Raw genomic sequence first — 16,162 nt, forward strand, 5'->3', positions numbered from 1 at the left:
CATGAAATTGTGTGAGTGTGTTTTTTTAAAGTTCCCCTGCCTCCAAAAGAGCTTATATTTTGCCATGTGGTGTTACCTCCCAAGAACACTTCACTTATGTCTTAGAAAAATAAATACACAGCCAATTTGCAGATTATACCTTCCTTAGTTCTGCTATAAATTATATGACTTGTTCTTGGCAAAGCCTGAAGTCAAAGCTGGCTTTTTCCCACCCCCTCACCAACTTGAAGCATGAATGGCATTCACTGAAGTTGTCTGCCCAGGGATGAATTTGCCCACCTGAAGGGGATAGCTAAATTTATGGGAAGAATGGCAACTTTTTAAATAGTTCCAAGCATCCCTTCCACTGTGAGAAGCTTATAGGCAAGTAGGAAATATTTTTTTCTTTTAAACTTGGGTCAAACCTTCACTCACAATATTTATAAAATTTGTGAATCTGGAAGAAACCCATTATGGTTACCTTCACCGCATTAAAATTCCAAAATTTTCTCAGTGTGTTCCACGTGGTTTGAGAACAGCATGATGTATAGAATTCCAGCAGGAGGAAAAGACAAAATCAGAAGTAAAAATGTCTGGGTTCTAGGTTTAACTCAGATCCTAACCAGCAGGGTGGTCTCAGATTGGTCCCATTGTGTCCCTGGTTCTTGGTTTCTTCTTTTGTAAATGAAGAATTCCGTTTATATGTGTTATGAAGTCCCAGATCAGCTATCCATTAGAAATACAATTCCCTGGGCCATTGGAACTATTCATGGGGGTTCAGCAAGTCTCAGCTGATTGAGTCTTTTCAATATCGTTACACCAAATCCTTTTGGAGTTTCTATTCCTGGCTAGAATTAACCTGCTCTGTACTATTCTCTTCTTTACCTAAATAAGTTATATAGAGAATAACTATGTAAGGAAGTCTAGTAAATTTTATTTGGGGAGCTTTTTGATTTTAAGATTTTTCTTGTTATAACTGAAAGGCATCTAAAAATTTGGGAATTCTTGATCAAGCTTCATTCATTGAGTAAAACTTTCTTGATCTTCTTTAGTCTCAAGATGGAGAACGCAATGGCACCCCACTCCAGTACTCTTGCCTGGACAGTCCCATGGATGGAGGAGCCTGGTGGGCTGCAGGCCATGGGGTCGCAAAGAGTCGGACACGACTTCACTTTCACTTTTCACTTTCCTGCATTGGAGAAGGAAATGGCAACCCACTCCAGTGTTCTTGCCAGGGAAATCCCAGGGACGGCAGAGCCTGGTGGGCCGCTGTCTATGGGGCTGCACAGAGTCGGACACCACTGAAGCGACTTAGCAGCAGCAGCAGTCTCAAGAACCCTCTGGTCAAGGATTCTGTTGCTTGTTTGGTGCTGAGCAGGGCCACTATACTGATTCTTTCTGATTTGGGGAACAAAGTCTGCCAGGATTTCCTGCTATTTCCCACAATTAACATATTAAAAAAGTCTTGTCTATTAGGAAATGTGAGGAATGTGGGGTTCTCATATATGTTCATCTATCCACCATTTATTGAGTGCCTATTATCTGCCAGCTGCTGTGAGAGGAACAGATTTACTGACACAAATTCAAATAAATAGCCCTGGCAGATGAGGGCTTTTTTTTTAAGCACAGGAAACATAACTGAGAACTAATTTCTTTATGTCTGATTTGAGAAAATATAATTCCACTCATTGCTCCTAATTTTCCTGTTTCTTGTAGCCTTTTATACTTGTATATTCTTTTTCATTGAAATATAATTCATATAACATAAAAGTCAACTGTTTTAAATTGTGTACTTTGGTGGTTTTTAGTATAGTCCTTATGTTGTATAATTATAAAAACTATCTAATTCCAGAATATTTTCATCACCCTAAAAGGAAACCCCATACATACTAGCAGTTTTGAACCCCACCCCTTCATCCCTTGTCAACCACCAATCTATTTTTTGTCTTTATGGATTAGTCCATTCTGGACTTTTCATGTTATGAAATCATACTGTGTGTGATCTGTCGTGTCCGGCTTTTTTCACTTAGCATAATGTTTTCAAGGTTCATCCATATTGTAGCTTATAACAGCACTTCATTTTTCATTGCCAAATGACATTTCACTATATGTTATATGGATATGCCATATTATCTTCATCCATTAACCATCTGATGGACTTTGGGGTCATTTATACTTTTTGGTTTTTATGAATAATGTTGATATGAACATTTGTTTATAACTCATTGTATGAATGAATATTTTCACTTCTCTTGGGTATATATCTAGGAGTAGAACTATTGGGTTATATGGTAATTCTACTTTTTAATTTTGTAAGAACCTACCAAGCTGTTTTTCCAAAGTGGCTGTACCATTTTACATCCCCATCAGTAACATACTTTTTTTTTTACCTTTTTTTTTTTTTGGATTGTCTTTAATAGAAACTATTTGTATTTGTGGGTTAGTAGTTTTCTTCCCAGTTTATTGGTGAGGGCAGTAGAGCAATAAATTGGAAAATGCCTTCTTGGGGCCCAGATCCTAGGTTTCTTCATTTATCCAGCATTCACCAATTCCCTGTTCTGTTCCCAGCGTTGTTCCCAGTTCTGTGGATGCAGAGATGAGTAAAATATGCTGTCTGTGAAGTATTGAATCGAGTCTGTGAAACTTCTGTTGAAATCTTTAAAATGGTAAAAGCTCCCATTCATGTGACTTGGTTTAGATGAATCTGCTCAGTCTTAAAGTGAAGTGAAGTCACTCAGTCGTGTCCAACTCTTTGCAACTCCATGGACGGTAACCCAGCAGGCTCCGTGGTCCATGGGATTTTCCAGGCAAGAATACTGGGGTGGGCTGCCATTTCCTTCTCCAGGGAATCTTCCCAACCCAGGGATCGAATCCGGGTCTCCTGCATTGCAGACAGACGCTTTACCGTCTGAGCCACTAGAGTCTTAAGGATGGACCTAAACAAATATCCCTTGATACTGGATGATTTTTGAATGATGTTCCTAGTATCCACGGTAAGCTATCAATTCATGTTTTCTTTTCTTAGTGGAGAAAATGTGTTAGCGTCTGGCATTTGGTGTGTCTCTGAAATGAACAATCTTATAGTGCAATCATCTAATCCCAGGAATTTGGGAATAAGTATATAACTTATGTTGAAAAGAATAACAATCCTGAACATGTGTATAGTTTTTCACCATTTCCAGAGCTGTTTTGTATATGTTACCATGTCTTTTCTGACTGCAATCCTGTGAAGTAGGCCAGGCAAACACACATTATTTCCATTTCATGGCTGGTCACTGAACCTCAGGGAAGCAGAGTAGTTTGCCCTGGGTCACACGAATGAGCCAGAAGAAAGACCCTTCACTAGAGCAGTCATTCCCAAATACTATTTCTTGGACTGGTGCCAGGAAGGGATAGAGTTCACTGATTCATGGGGAAGTGAGAAAAGTAAGGCAAAGTCGTGAGGTTTTCACATCACTAAATTTATTTGATTTTAAGAACTGTCTTTTAGTCTAAAATTAAGTATTGGCTTACAGAAAAACCCAAAGGAACATTTTGGCCAACCCAATACCTCTTATTTCTATATTAGTTAGTAAAATGTCTGTTTTCTTTATTGAATGTGGTGATGGTAGATAGCAACATTTCTGTAATTTTTATTTGAAAAAAAAAAGTTGGTAATTTTCATTAACAAAACTTTTTTTGTTGTTGTTTTTAAACTGTTTCATGAAATCTCCATAGCAGAGTCAGCCCTGGTCCAATGATTCCTGATTAATCACTTTATTACTTTCTCCTGGGCACCTTCTTCTAGTTAAAGTAGAAAATATATCCTTTTAGAGATGTAGCCATTTTTCCTATGTACCTATGTCACATGCAACTTTAGTACCTAGTCTCCTGGTTTTCAGCTAAACCCTCATAGGCAATTATATATCAGAGATTCAAAGGCTGGTGGGACACCCACGCGGGCAGAATGACCTACTCAGTCTTCTGTTCTTGATTGTAGGTAAGTACGTCTTGTTGTTCAGTTTGTTAATTATTCTTGCTTTTTTTTTTTGGCAGGGGGGAGAGGAGGTTGGACAAGACATTTTTAGCAAAATGCAATTGACTGTATTTGAAAAGATGTAGTAATTATTCATTTGATGAATGGTTCTCCATCTGGTAGAAAGCAAGACTCAACCCGAACAGTATGTGTGACTTGCCTACATCACATACCAATGAGAGGAACTAGAAGTGGAAAGCCTTCTATTTCTAAATATTACTCATCTACTTCAAAATGTAATCGTGGGAACGACATGCAAATTACCAATGGAAAAAAATCCTCTTGACTCTTTAAAACACTGAGCAAAAAGATGTAGCAGGATTAAATCATCCTCAAGTCCCCTTGCTTGTTGCACTGGGTTTGTGGGCGGGGAGGGATTTCTGAGTACCAGATACCCCCTCTCCTAAAGGAGCCTTCCCCAAAGCCAGAAAACTTGCTCCAGCATTAGGGTTACTCACTCAAATACACCTGGAGAAAGAGTACTATGAAAAGTAAATCCTGGTTCTGTAAGGTGGGACTTTGGATTTATAAATATCCAAGAATGGCAGAGCTTCCACACCCCTCAAACTTTTGGACTAGAACCTATCTGTTCCTCTTGTTGCCCTTCAAGGATAGTGTTTATGTGTGTTATAACTCCCTTCTCATTCAATTCTCATAACAATCTTATAGGTAGGGATATTCTCATTCCCATTTTACAGATAAAGAGCCCAAGGCACAGAGAAGTTAAGAAACTTGCCCAAGGTCACACAGTGGCAAGGTCTGTATTTGAACCTGACAATTTAGCATCAGAGGTAGTCTGTGAGTGTGGTGCTGCTTTCTATGGCTAAGTGGTATTTTTTCACTTTTACCTAAATACAGCGTGTTTTCTTACATGAATAGTCAGTAATCTAAACTAGAAAATTAATTGAAAGTTTTCAGGGCACTTGGCTGGCTGGTAAATCCATTGCAAATGTAATAGAAAGACCAATGACTTTGAGGTTAAACAGTTGAACTCATTTTTCCCCCCAAACTTTAAACTTTTATTTTGTATTTGGGTATAGCTGATAAAAAATGTCGTGGTAGTTTCAGGTGAATAGCAAAGGGACTCAGACATGCATGTGTATGTAACCTTTCTCCCCCCAAACTCTCTCCCATTCAGGCTGGCACATAACATTGTGAACTCACCTATTTTTCGCAGCCATTTTCTAACTGTGTTAACTTGTCTAGTTGGTTAACTTGAAAAGCCTCAACTTTCTCCTTTGTATACTAGCGATAATAATTCAATGACATGCCCCATGAAGAAGTCATGGTAGGATGAAGGACGTAGGTAAAGGTTCAGGAAGAGGATGGCGTGCAGCACACTCTACATGGAACACAAGTGTACACCCATTTCCCCCTCCCCCTCGCTCCTTCCCACTTCACCCTTTCTGCTCCTCAAATGCTTAGGTAAGCTTGGTTAGTCCTCCATTGAAATGAATGGCCCCACATCACCTGCAGCTTAATATGAAGGAGGGCGAGGGTAAATCCCATGAGAAGCTGCATAATATAGAAGAACTCAGAAAGGAAACAAGTGTCAAGTGTAACATTCTCTGAGGAGACCAGAAATACCATCAAGGTGAGAAAGTGGGTGTACAGAACCCTGAACTGTCCCCAGTGAGGGTTCATGCCAAAAGGAAGTGAAAAATTGAGATCAAAGGACAGACATTAGAAACTAGTCCCATCTCCCACATGCTCTTGAATGAAGAAGTAGAAGTGTGGGCTGGCAAGGCCACTCCTGTGTGATGTGATCCCACCAAAGGCCTCAAGAATCTACCCAGCCACCTGGGGCCTTCTTCAGATAACCTTTGAAGTGTACCAAGTTCAAGGAGATGCCCTTCATTCTCTAGTTTTGTTTTAAAAATGTGAATATGGATTATAATTCTTCCCATTCCTAAAATATGTATCATCATAGGGAAGGATGGCCTCGTATACTCAGAAGCTATATTGTCTTACCCCTCCTGGGCAAAAATAAATTTGTTTAGTAGTAACTAAATAGCAGAGGTGATACTTTGGAGAATCTGGTAATTTAAAAAAATCTTTTAATGCTCTATTTAAAAGGATAAGGCAACAATATTAAGGATAATTTTGAAAATAGGATTTAAAAAACTAACCAGGGTTCTGCCAACTTAAATTTCTATTTTAATTTCTATATACTAAAAAGTTTATATCATATATTTATTTCAGGTATTAGATTTTAGTCTTTTCATATATAGACATTTTGCATGATTTCAATCATAGGCTATATGCCATTAGATATATCATAGGTTTAGAAATCTGCATCTATATTCTATACAATTGTCATTTTAATGGCTTAAGTGGGAAAGGATAGTATATGTTCCCGTTAGGAATGGGAAGAGAGTGACTCCCAGGCACAATTATAATGATGTAACATCATTTGGTGATTGATACTAGTTTTGCCCAATTATAGATAATGCTGAGGCACCAAAGAATGGTTATGGCTGTTAGAAACAGACCCAACTATAGTATTTTAAACACATAACAAAGAAAAAAAAAACAATGGAAGGCTGTTCAGTTCTGATGTTTGCAAGATGTCAGCGGCCAAGGCTATTTCTGTTTTTCTGCTTTGCCATTCTTTTTGCATGGCTTTCAAGTTCAAAGTTACAATACGGCTGCTTGAATTACAGCTTTAATGTCTGAATTCCAGGCAAAAAGCTGGATGAAGAGAAAGGCAAAGGTGTCCCTTCCCCACCTTCACCATCCACTTCTTTTTAAAGAGCTTCCCTAAAGTTCCCTGTCAAAGAACCTCACAAATTGTGTGATTTTGGGTAAATCATGCAAACTCTTGGAGGTTTCATTTCTTCACTGATAAACCAACAGGAATAATTTCTACCGCTCAAACATATATGTGTGTTCGCTCAGTTATGTCAGACTCTTTGTGAGTCTTTGGACCGTGGCCCTCCAGGATCCTCTGTCCATAGGATTTTCCCGGCAAGAATACTGGAGTGGGTTGCCATTTTCTCCTCCAGGGGATCTTCCTGTCCCAGGGATCAAATCCATGTCTTCTAAGGCTCCTGCATTGCAGGTAGATTCTTTACCCACGGAGTGATTGAGGCTTCCCCTACTTTGCAAGGTGTATGTGAAAGAATACTGCAAATCCAAAAATGCTGTTTAAATGCAAGGACTAAATTAAAACAGTACTTGTGGTCCCATGCAGATTGCAATAGCTGCAATAGTTCATATTTCTGTGTTCTGGTTGCAGAAGAACACATGGCAATTATTTATGATCACTCCCTTTCCCCATCCTGAAGTGTTTTTGAGACAGAGAGAAAGCAGAACTGGAGTGTGTTTGGTTCATGTCAGTGGGAAGTCTGAGGACTATGAGTCTCCAGACAGTGGTAGAAGTGATCAGACTCCAAAGCTGCTTCCTTACGCTTCCATGTCTTTGTCGTCTGGGAGATGGAATAGAAGGTTGGAAAAACCCTAAACTCAGAGGCTGAAAAAGTCCTAATGTAGTTCCTGGAGGACTAGCAGATCTCCAGGCCAAGTCTGCTGTGTGTGGCCCTGATCTTTGTGATTAAAATGGTAAGCTCCCTGAGGGCAGGAATTCTATCTCTGTGTTCCTTTGTATTCCAATTCTTGGAAACTAGAAGGACCTGGGTAAAAATCTATTTATTAATTCTAGCCCCACCTTGAAGACAGTCATTCTTACATGTGACTTATTTAAGCTCTTGTGCCACTTAACCTGTTATGATGAACTGGATCCACAAAGAACTAGGTGGGTTGAAGCATATTTTTGAATAAAAATAATTATAAGATAAATAAGCACTAGGGATAGAACATACATGATTAACACAATTAACAGTGCTGTATGTCATATATGAAAGTTGCTAAGAGAGTAAATCCTGAGTTCTTGTCACAAGAAAAAAATTTCTATTCCTTTAACGTTGTGTCTACATGAGATGATGGATGTTCACTAAGCTTTACTGTGATACTTGTTTCATGATGTATGTGAATCAAACCACTATGCTATACACCTTGAACTTAGCACAGTGCTGTATGTCAATTATATCTCAGTAAAACTGGAGGGAAAAAAAAAGAGAAAGAAACAAGCAAGGCCAGAGGCATATTGCAACAACCAGGCAGAGTACTGATAGGTGCTCAGAATGAAAGCTGTGCAAACCTGGACACTGACGGGATGGTGGAGGAGGGCTGGTGCAGGGAACAAGAAGTGAAGACGACTTTGAGGTTTGAGCCTGGGTGATGGGAAGAATGGTTCTGTGACCAGAAAAAGGGAAGCTGGGGCTATGAGCTGGGCTGGGGGAGGGAAGATGAAGATGACGAGTTGAAAGTGCTGAATTTGAGATGCTTGGTGATGTGGTGTGCATATCTAGGAGTTAGGTGGAAATGTGTAGCTCTAAGGAGAGAGTAGGATACACATGAACAATAAAAGCACAGTGAGTCTGTTGCTTCGTGGAGTGTTGGCTGGAGTTCTCAGCAGTAGATGAACTTTGTGGGAAGGAGAGTGGAGCAGAGATTCCTTGCTTAGGGTCTGTGGGGAGGCTTGTGGGCTATGAACTCCTTAACATTTTAAGCAGAATGTTGCGTATTTGCAAAAGCCCGCAATTTTGTTGGCTTATTTATCCTAGACAAGGTTAAGAACCATTACTACATATAGAAAGAGGTGGACTGAGATGGTGCTTATGGAATTTATACATAGTTATTTCTGCCTAAAATAACCCAATCAACCTCTGCATTCCTGACTATCATCCCTCAGACTACAGTGGTTGTTGTCTTTACCACGGCATACTTTTAGATCAGGATTATTTCAAAATGTTTCTTCTTGCCAAGACAATTCAGTAGGGAAAGAATAGTCTTTAAAAAAAAAAGGTCCTGAGATGACTAGATATCCACATGTGAAAGAATTAATCTGGACCCTCTTACACCGTACATGAAAGTTAACTCAAAATTGATCAAAGACCTAAATATAAGAGCTAGACTATCAAACTCTTAAAAGAAAAACACCTTGTAAGGTGTAAATCTTGAAACCTTGGATTTACACAGGGAATTCTTGGATTAGAATTATACTTAGATAGGTACCTTAAGCACAAGAAACCAAAGAATAAGTTGGGCTTTTGTAAAATTCAACCTTTGTGCTTCAAAGACACTGTCAAGGAAGTGAAAAGTCAACCCGCAGAATGGTAGATATTTGCAAGTCATATTGCAAAGATCTGATAAGGATCTCACACATCCAGAACATATAAAAAATTCTTACAACTCAACAATAAAAAGAAAAATAACCCACTTAACAGTAGCAAAGGACTTGAATAAATACTTCTCCAAATAAAACAATTAACCAATAAGCACATGAAAAAATACTCAATATCATTAGTTATCAGAGAAATTCAAATAAAAAACACGTGAGATACTACTCCATATTCACTGGTTTGGGTGATAATAATAATCAACAATGACAGATAACATGTTGGCAAGGAATCTTCATACCCTGCAGTTGAGTGTAGAAAAGGTACAGCCACTTTGGAAAAACAGTTTGGCAGTTCCTTACAAAGTTAGACAGAGTTACCATCAGCCAGTCAGTTCACTCGCTCAGAAGTGTCCGACTCATTGTGACCCCATGAACTGCAGCACACAGGCCTCCCTGTCCATCACCAACTCCCAGAGTTCACTCAAACTCATGTCCATCGAGTCAGTGATGCCATCCAGCCATTTCATCCTCTGTCATCCCCTTTTCCTCCTGCCCCCAATCCCTCCCAGCCTCAGAGTCTTCTCCAATGAGTCAACTCTCCAACAATTCCACTCCTAGATATAAACCCAAGATAATTAAAAACGTATGTTCACAAGCTTGCACACAAATATTCACAGCAGCATTATTCATAATAGCTCCAAAGTGTAAACAACCCAAATGTTCATCAATTGATGAATGAATAGATAAAACATAATGTAGTCATACAATGGAGTATATACTATTCAGCCATAAGGAAGAATGAAGTACTGATCTACAGTATGATATGCATGAATGTTGAAAATAATATAAGTGAAAGAAACTGTACATATTGTATGATTTTATTTAAATGAAATATCTAGGACAGACAAATCTGTTGAGACAAAAGGTGGATTAGTGATTGACAGAAGCTGGGGGAGGAGAAGAATAGGGAGTGATACCAATGGGTGGGTACCAGGTTTCTTTTGGGGTGATGGCAATGTTCTAGAATTGGTGATGGTGGCTGGGAATACAATAAAAATCATCAGTTGATTTTGTGATATGTGAAATTGTATCTCAGTAAAAAGTATTCTTAAGTTTTTTTTTCTTTTTCTGATTGTCTGATTGCTTTTTATGTGGGATGGAAAATAATATCCATTATCCAAAAAGAAGAAATTGCATGACCAAAGTCATAGGGATAGGAAAGTAAAGAGAGATTTTAAAGAATCGTCTATTTAGACGGAACATTGGTGTGTATCCGGAGGAGTCAGGAGATGAAACCCAAATGGTTAATTGGGGCCAGAGTAATCAAGTCAGCCAGTCTCCAAATGAGTCATGAGGACTTACTTGGTGCCAGCCACTCCTTTGAGTGCTTGAACAAAAAAGATCTGCTCCCTACACACAGAGGGCTCAGCTGTCTTGCTCTGGTGATAAACAAATATTTAATTCAAATTCAATTAAGCAATTATAAGGGTGAGAAGGGCTGGAAGTTCAGAGTACTATGGAAACGTGATGGTGGGAATTCAGGGAAGTTATTGCAAGAAAGGGGAAGTTTAAGCTGAAGAGGATCTGACCTCCAGGCTAGCAGATTTTGACCAAACAAGTTGGAAACTGGTAGCCATTTAAAGGGGTCATGCCCCCAGGGGAGATAGGCGATTAGAGCAATGAGAGAGGAAGATGCAGCCAGTGGCGACAAATTTACCATGCAAGGCTCTTTGGGGTGCCAGTCTGGCCCCAAACACCCTGTACTGCCAGTAAAGCAGGGGCAGGAAGAACATTTTTTCAACAGTGACCGTCTGTGAGCTGTATATAGAGGAGTGTCCTTCCAGATGTTGCTGGAGAAAGGGCACTGGTGACTGTTCATGGAAGCATGATGGGCTCGCACAGCAGATCCTTCTTCCTCCCTGCTGAAAGCAATTCATCAAGAGCCCTTCCTGGCTTTTTATTTTTTTGGGTCAGGCAGATAGAAAAGTCATCATACAGCTTCATGTGCCTGGGTCACTTCTTTATCTTGAATTTGCTCCAATGGGAGTTGTGAAAATGAGCTGCTAGACCATGATGCATATATCCTTTATGTGTGTGTGTGTGTGTGTGTGTGTGTGTGTGTGTGTGTGTGTGTACCATGTCAGGGAAAGCTGGCGAGCAGAGTTTTGAGAACAATACTGTGAAACAAATTCTCCCTCTCTCTTTGTATCTATAAATTCTCACTATCTATACATATTTATCTCTCAGTCTGTGTGGGAGGTGCTGGGGGACACAGATGTGGATGACATGTGGGCTGAACTCAGGGACTCCCTATCTATTGAGAGACATAGGTCAAACACAACTATAATGTGTACCAAGGACTATTGGAAATTGAGGGTGGGAGAGGCTAGTTCCAACAGATAGAGAGGGAAAAAAAAAATTTCATTGAGTGAGAATTCCCATGCCAACTTTAGACTGTAAGCTTCTTAAAGACAGAGGCTGACTGTTTTTTTCCCCATTCACACTCCTGGGAGGCCCCTGAGCCGTTGATGGATTCAGCTGACTCACTGATAAGTCCTGCAGACTTTTGCTTCCTGGTTCCAGACCTGCGTGCTGGTCACTGACACCCTTTCTTTCATATTGCATAACTCTGTTTCTAGGGCTGGTGCTTGTTAGGAGGTCTGCAGCAGTTCTTGTGTTTATTGAAAAAAAAAAAGATACTAGTGAGAGGAAATTTGGTAATAATATAGCAAACATCCTGCCTGGCCTTTACATTCTGCTCCTCTTCCCCCTCCAGCCCCATGTTGTCTTGCACACCATCACTGGAGGTCCTAAAGGCCTAGAACCATTACTTCTTGGGCAAATCTGTTTCTTGGACAGTTGGAGCTTGGCCTGTGGCCTGGCTACCGGCAGTTCTCTTTTTCTAGGATTGTGTATCCGGAAAGGAGAGCGACCTAGCCAGTTGGGGTGGGCACAGTGCTTTGAAAAGTGGGAGCTTGGGAATGAATCATCTAGTGGCCCCCCTGGTGAGTAGGAGCTTCCTCTTTCAGCCAGTAGGATGCAGAGATGTTAAGTCACCAGAGCCACTCCGTTGTACTGGTTGCTATTGGTTTCTTTTGTTTAAAAGAAAAAAAAAAAAAGCAAAGTGGCAGTTTGCTAAAGAAGCTTTTGTTTGGTGGGAAAAGTGCTTCTACCTTAGACAGGAAAGGCGTCAGCAATGGCAGGAGGCGGTGCTGGGCAGTCTTCTCATGGAGCCATCTGGTGGTTCTTCACTGTAAGTGCTGAGCTTACATCCCTGTGGGCTGAGCTCCCTCGCCAGAGTTTCTCTCCTTGGAGAAATAGCCTCCCCAGCTCAGGGAAGAGACTTCTCTCCGTGACACTATACCCGATGGCTGCCCACTTTGATTTTCCTTCACTGTGGCTCTCAAGGGCCCACAGGACCTGTCCTGGGGCTTCCACCCTTCTCCTCCTATATCCAGACAGACCCCTCAAGCTCCAGGTCCCCTCGGCCCTTCTGCTCTTCCTGGGGCCCTTTGCATTCCCTTCTCTCTGCTCAGGTTGCCTTTCTCTAGCATCTTCTCAAGTCTGGCTTCTCTGTGCTCATAAATTAGCTCCGAGCTTTCCTTGCAGAGGTCTAGTTTGACTCCTCTCTTTAAAGCAGTCCTTGCACCAGGTCATTCTCCATCAATGATTCTTTGCCTTTTTTTACTCATAGGCTATTTAGTATAATCTAAAACGATCTCCTTCATTCATGGGCTTTCCCTTTGTTTATTGTCTGACTTAAGTCTGTTCGAGCAGACCCTTATCTGTTTCATCTGTTCTGAGAAAAACGCCTGACTTGTGTCGGGTGTTCAGTAAATACATGTGGGGAAAAAAAAAATGAATGAAAATGAAGTCACAAAACATGGAAAGGTAGAAGCCAGAGAGCCTAGAGGGGTTGTCTGAGGTTATGCCGGACCCCTCCTCATTCGCTGCTGCTGCTGCTGCTAAGTCGCTTCAGTCGTGTCCGACTCTGTGTGACCCCATAGACGGCAGCCCACCAGGCTCCCCCGTCCCTGGGATTCTCCAGGCAAGAACACTGGAGTGGGCTGCCATTTCCTTCTCCAATGCATGGAAGTGAAAAGTGAAAGTGAAGTCGCTCGGTCTTGTCCGACTCTTCGAGACCCCGTGGACTGCAGCCTACCAGGCTCCTCTGTCCATGGGATTTTCCAGGCAAGAGTACTGGAGTGGGGTGCCATTGCCTTCTCCGTCCTCATTCGCTGCTTCTTTCCAAATCACAGTCTACTGGAGGGTCTATTGCATGGCTAGCATCCGTTTTTCTATGGGATTATACTTTGGCTGCCAGGAATTTGGTTCTTGCTCACCATCCAACCCTGCTCTCTCCTTATCTTGGTGCAGTTTTTCCTAATATATATTCACAAACTCTAATAGCTTTAACAGGGGTTGTATTTATAAGGGAAGGTTGTCTTCCATCTTTGAGGCGCCATGGTTTTTAGATATTTCCAAATATTCAATGTAAAAGCATTGAACCATCAAGAGAAACGCATACCTCATCTGATCAAACCCTGCTGGTCAGTTTCTCTCACTGTCGAGAACACTTGGCATGCACATCCACGCTCCCTTGGTGGCCAGCAGCTGCCTTTTCTCCTGAAGATGACTTTTCATTTCCCAGCCAGCAGCCAAGACTCGACTTGCTCAGCTTCTTCAAGGAAGAGCCCTCAGATTCTGGTGGGGAGGGTGTCAGGTCATTGTTAGCCAGGCTTCCTGTGTCTGAGCCCAGACCTGATCAAATGTCCCTGCTCACTCTTTTCGTTTTTCCCCATTTTTCATGTTCCTGCTCAGTCTTCTCATTTTTCTCCAACCTTGGGTACCCTAGCATCCACAGGACAGCTGAGAACCCCAGGGGCTTGTTTGCCCTTTGACTGAGGGAGTAACTAGCAGTTTTCATGAGCTTTTCTTAGACTGGAACTTAATGTCTTTCTACCTTTTATTCTGGCAATGGAAGAGCTGAGCGGGTAGCAGGAGACTTGTTGGGGCTGGAGTTGTTTTCTGAACAGGTTGTGCTGGGGAGGCAGCCCAGGAGGGAGAAGGAAATTAGAGTCAGAAAATGCGTGTGCTCAGGGGTCCCTGGAGAACCTGCAGAGAAGCGGTCCCTCCCTTTGTAGCTGCAGACTCCTGAGCCCAGAGCAGTGAGATGACTTACTGGCTCAAGGTCACACATCAAGGCTGTGCAATTTATGGTACTCAGTTCAGCTTGGTTAGGGAAGTAGGAATCCCCTTGGACTGCCCTGGCTTTGTGAACTGGTGCACACAAAGGGTGTCAGGGCTGCTCTAGAGAACCCACATAGTTCTTTGAGTCGAGGAGAAATGAGTCAATTGCTAGTTCTTCTTAACTCTTGAACTTTAAAAATCTAAGTTGTGGTTCAGTATTTGAGGTGGAATGTGCGTTTGCTGAGGAGGTGGAAGGTGGCGGAGGATTCAGAAGATTCAGGTGATTAGGTTCTTTGAACTGTCTGTGGGAGGTGGGTGAGCATGACAGGGAGGTAGGCTTCTCCCCGGTGGTGGTAGAATAAAGCAGTGTTAGTGGGTCAACTGGATGTCAGCCCTTTCCCTCCTGGACTGCGGTGCGAAGAGTATCCAGTCGAGGTTTTCTTTGGCAGAATGACCGCTGTGTAAACTGGAATCAGAGAAAAAAGAATTGCTGCCTAGGGTTGTCTGTGACAGAGAATCTGTTGTGACCAATTTAATTCAGCTCAATGCGTCATTCTCAAGCATATACCCAGTAGAAAGCCAGATGTATTGTGGGGAATAGGAAGAAAGGCTTGTCAGTACTATGACATCTGAAACTGGTCCATCTTATTAAGAAATCAAGACCCACCTACATGGAGCAGACGGAAAATGAGACTGAAAAGCCTGAATGACAAAAGTCACGGTATAAACACTGTGTGTTCTGGAAAGTGATGAGGAAAAGGAGTCAGGAGAATGGGTTGCGAGGAGGTGAATGTGTGGGAGCAGGCAAGCCACTTAGTTGAGGGGGGGCTGGGTCTCCTTGGGGATGTGTTCCCCAGTGTGAGGATTCGCTCATGGTAGATGCTCAATAAAGACCTTCTCAGTGATGGAGGGAGGGCAGGGTGGACAAGAGCAGAGTGTGTGGAAGTGAGCAGAGGTCTGCGAGGGCCAGACCAACCTATCCGAGCAGAGAGAGCAGGGAGGCTGGAATGTTCCAGATACACAGTTTGGACTTGCTTGGAGGCCCAGGGGAAGCACAGGAGAGGCAGGGTGAGGTGCCTTGGAAGGCACACTCACCAAAGGTTAGGAAGATGAGGTGTTGGAGCGGGCTCTGCCCTTTCATTCTGTTTGTCTTAGCTGCTCAACATGCCAACGCAAGGTTGTCCCATGATTCTCTTTCAGGTCTACATTCTAGAGAATTCATCTCAGGGTTCTGTGCAGGGAGGATCCTTGGAGGCAGAGAGGCCTTTTGGCTCCAGGAATTCAGGGGCAGGAGACATGATGAAGGTGGCGGTGATGGGAGCAGCAAGGGAGGGGAGAATTGGGGAGATTTGGAAGTGACTCAGGATGCTTTTGGGTAACTTCAGTAGAGGGGGATCAGCACAGTTGGTTTCAGGGGAAGAGAGATTTTTGGTGAGGTGACATTTGGGGTACAAGGTGACTGTGAGAAGCAGTCAGAAATGAAAGATTGGCTGGATGAAACAGGGTAGGTAAAAGTAGAGCCTTGACATCAGACCAGGGGTACTTGGAATCCTACTCTAATGTTTAGCAGCTGTGTGACCTCAAGCACATGGCTTGGGTCAGGTGTCCACGTCATCCAATTTGCATGAGACTTTCCCAGGGACAGGGGAGCCTGGTGGGCTGCCGTCTATGGGGTCGCACAGAGTCGGACATGACTAAAGTGACTTAGCTTAGCTGTCCCATTTTAGCATTGAGAGTCCCATGTCCTGGGAAACTCTGCAGCCCCAAGCAAACTGGGACAGCTTGCCCTGGACCGT

The 16,162-nt window shown here is 42.2% G+C and overlaps 1 long non-coding RNA gene across 4 annotated transcripts in view; it reads left to right on the forward strand.

Annotated features, from left to right (window-relative positions):
- The window catches only part of LOC138427849 (uncharacterized), a 70,430-nt gene that overhangs the window by 10,985 nt on the left and 43,283 nt on the right, over positions 1 to 16,162 (forward strand). The window contains exons 3-5 of one of the 4 annotated variants that reach the window (XR_011252195.1): positions 2,548 to 2,786; positions 2,872 to 2,972; positions 4,015 to 4,335. The exons of the other annotated variants lie outside the window; for them this stretch is intronic. This is a non-coding gene — a long non-coding RNA (uncharacterized lncRNA). Of the gene's footprint in view, positions 1 to 2,547; positions 2,787 to 2,871; positions 2,973 to 4,014; positions 4,336 to 16,162 lie in introns of those variants that run through there. 4 annotated transcript variants of the gene reach the window in all.

This window comes from Ovis canadensis, chromosome 22 (genome assembly GCF_042477335.2).
Source record: "Ovis canadensis isolate MfBH-ARS-UI-01 breed Bighorn chromosome 22, ARS-UI_OviCan_v2, whole genome shotgun sequence".
Taxonomy (NCBI): Eukaryota; Metazoa; Chordata; class Mammalia; order Artiodactyla; family Bovidae; genus Ovis; species Ovis canadensis.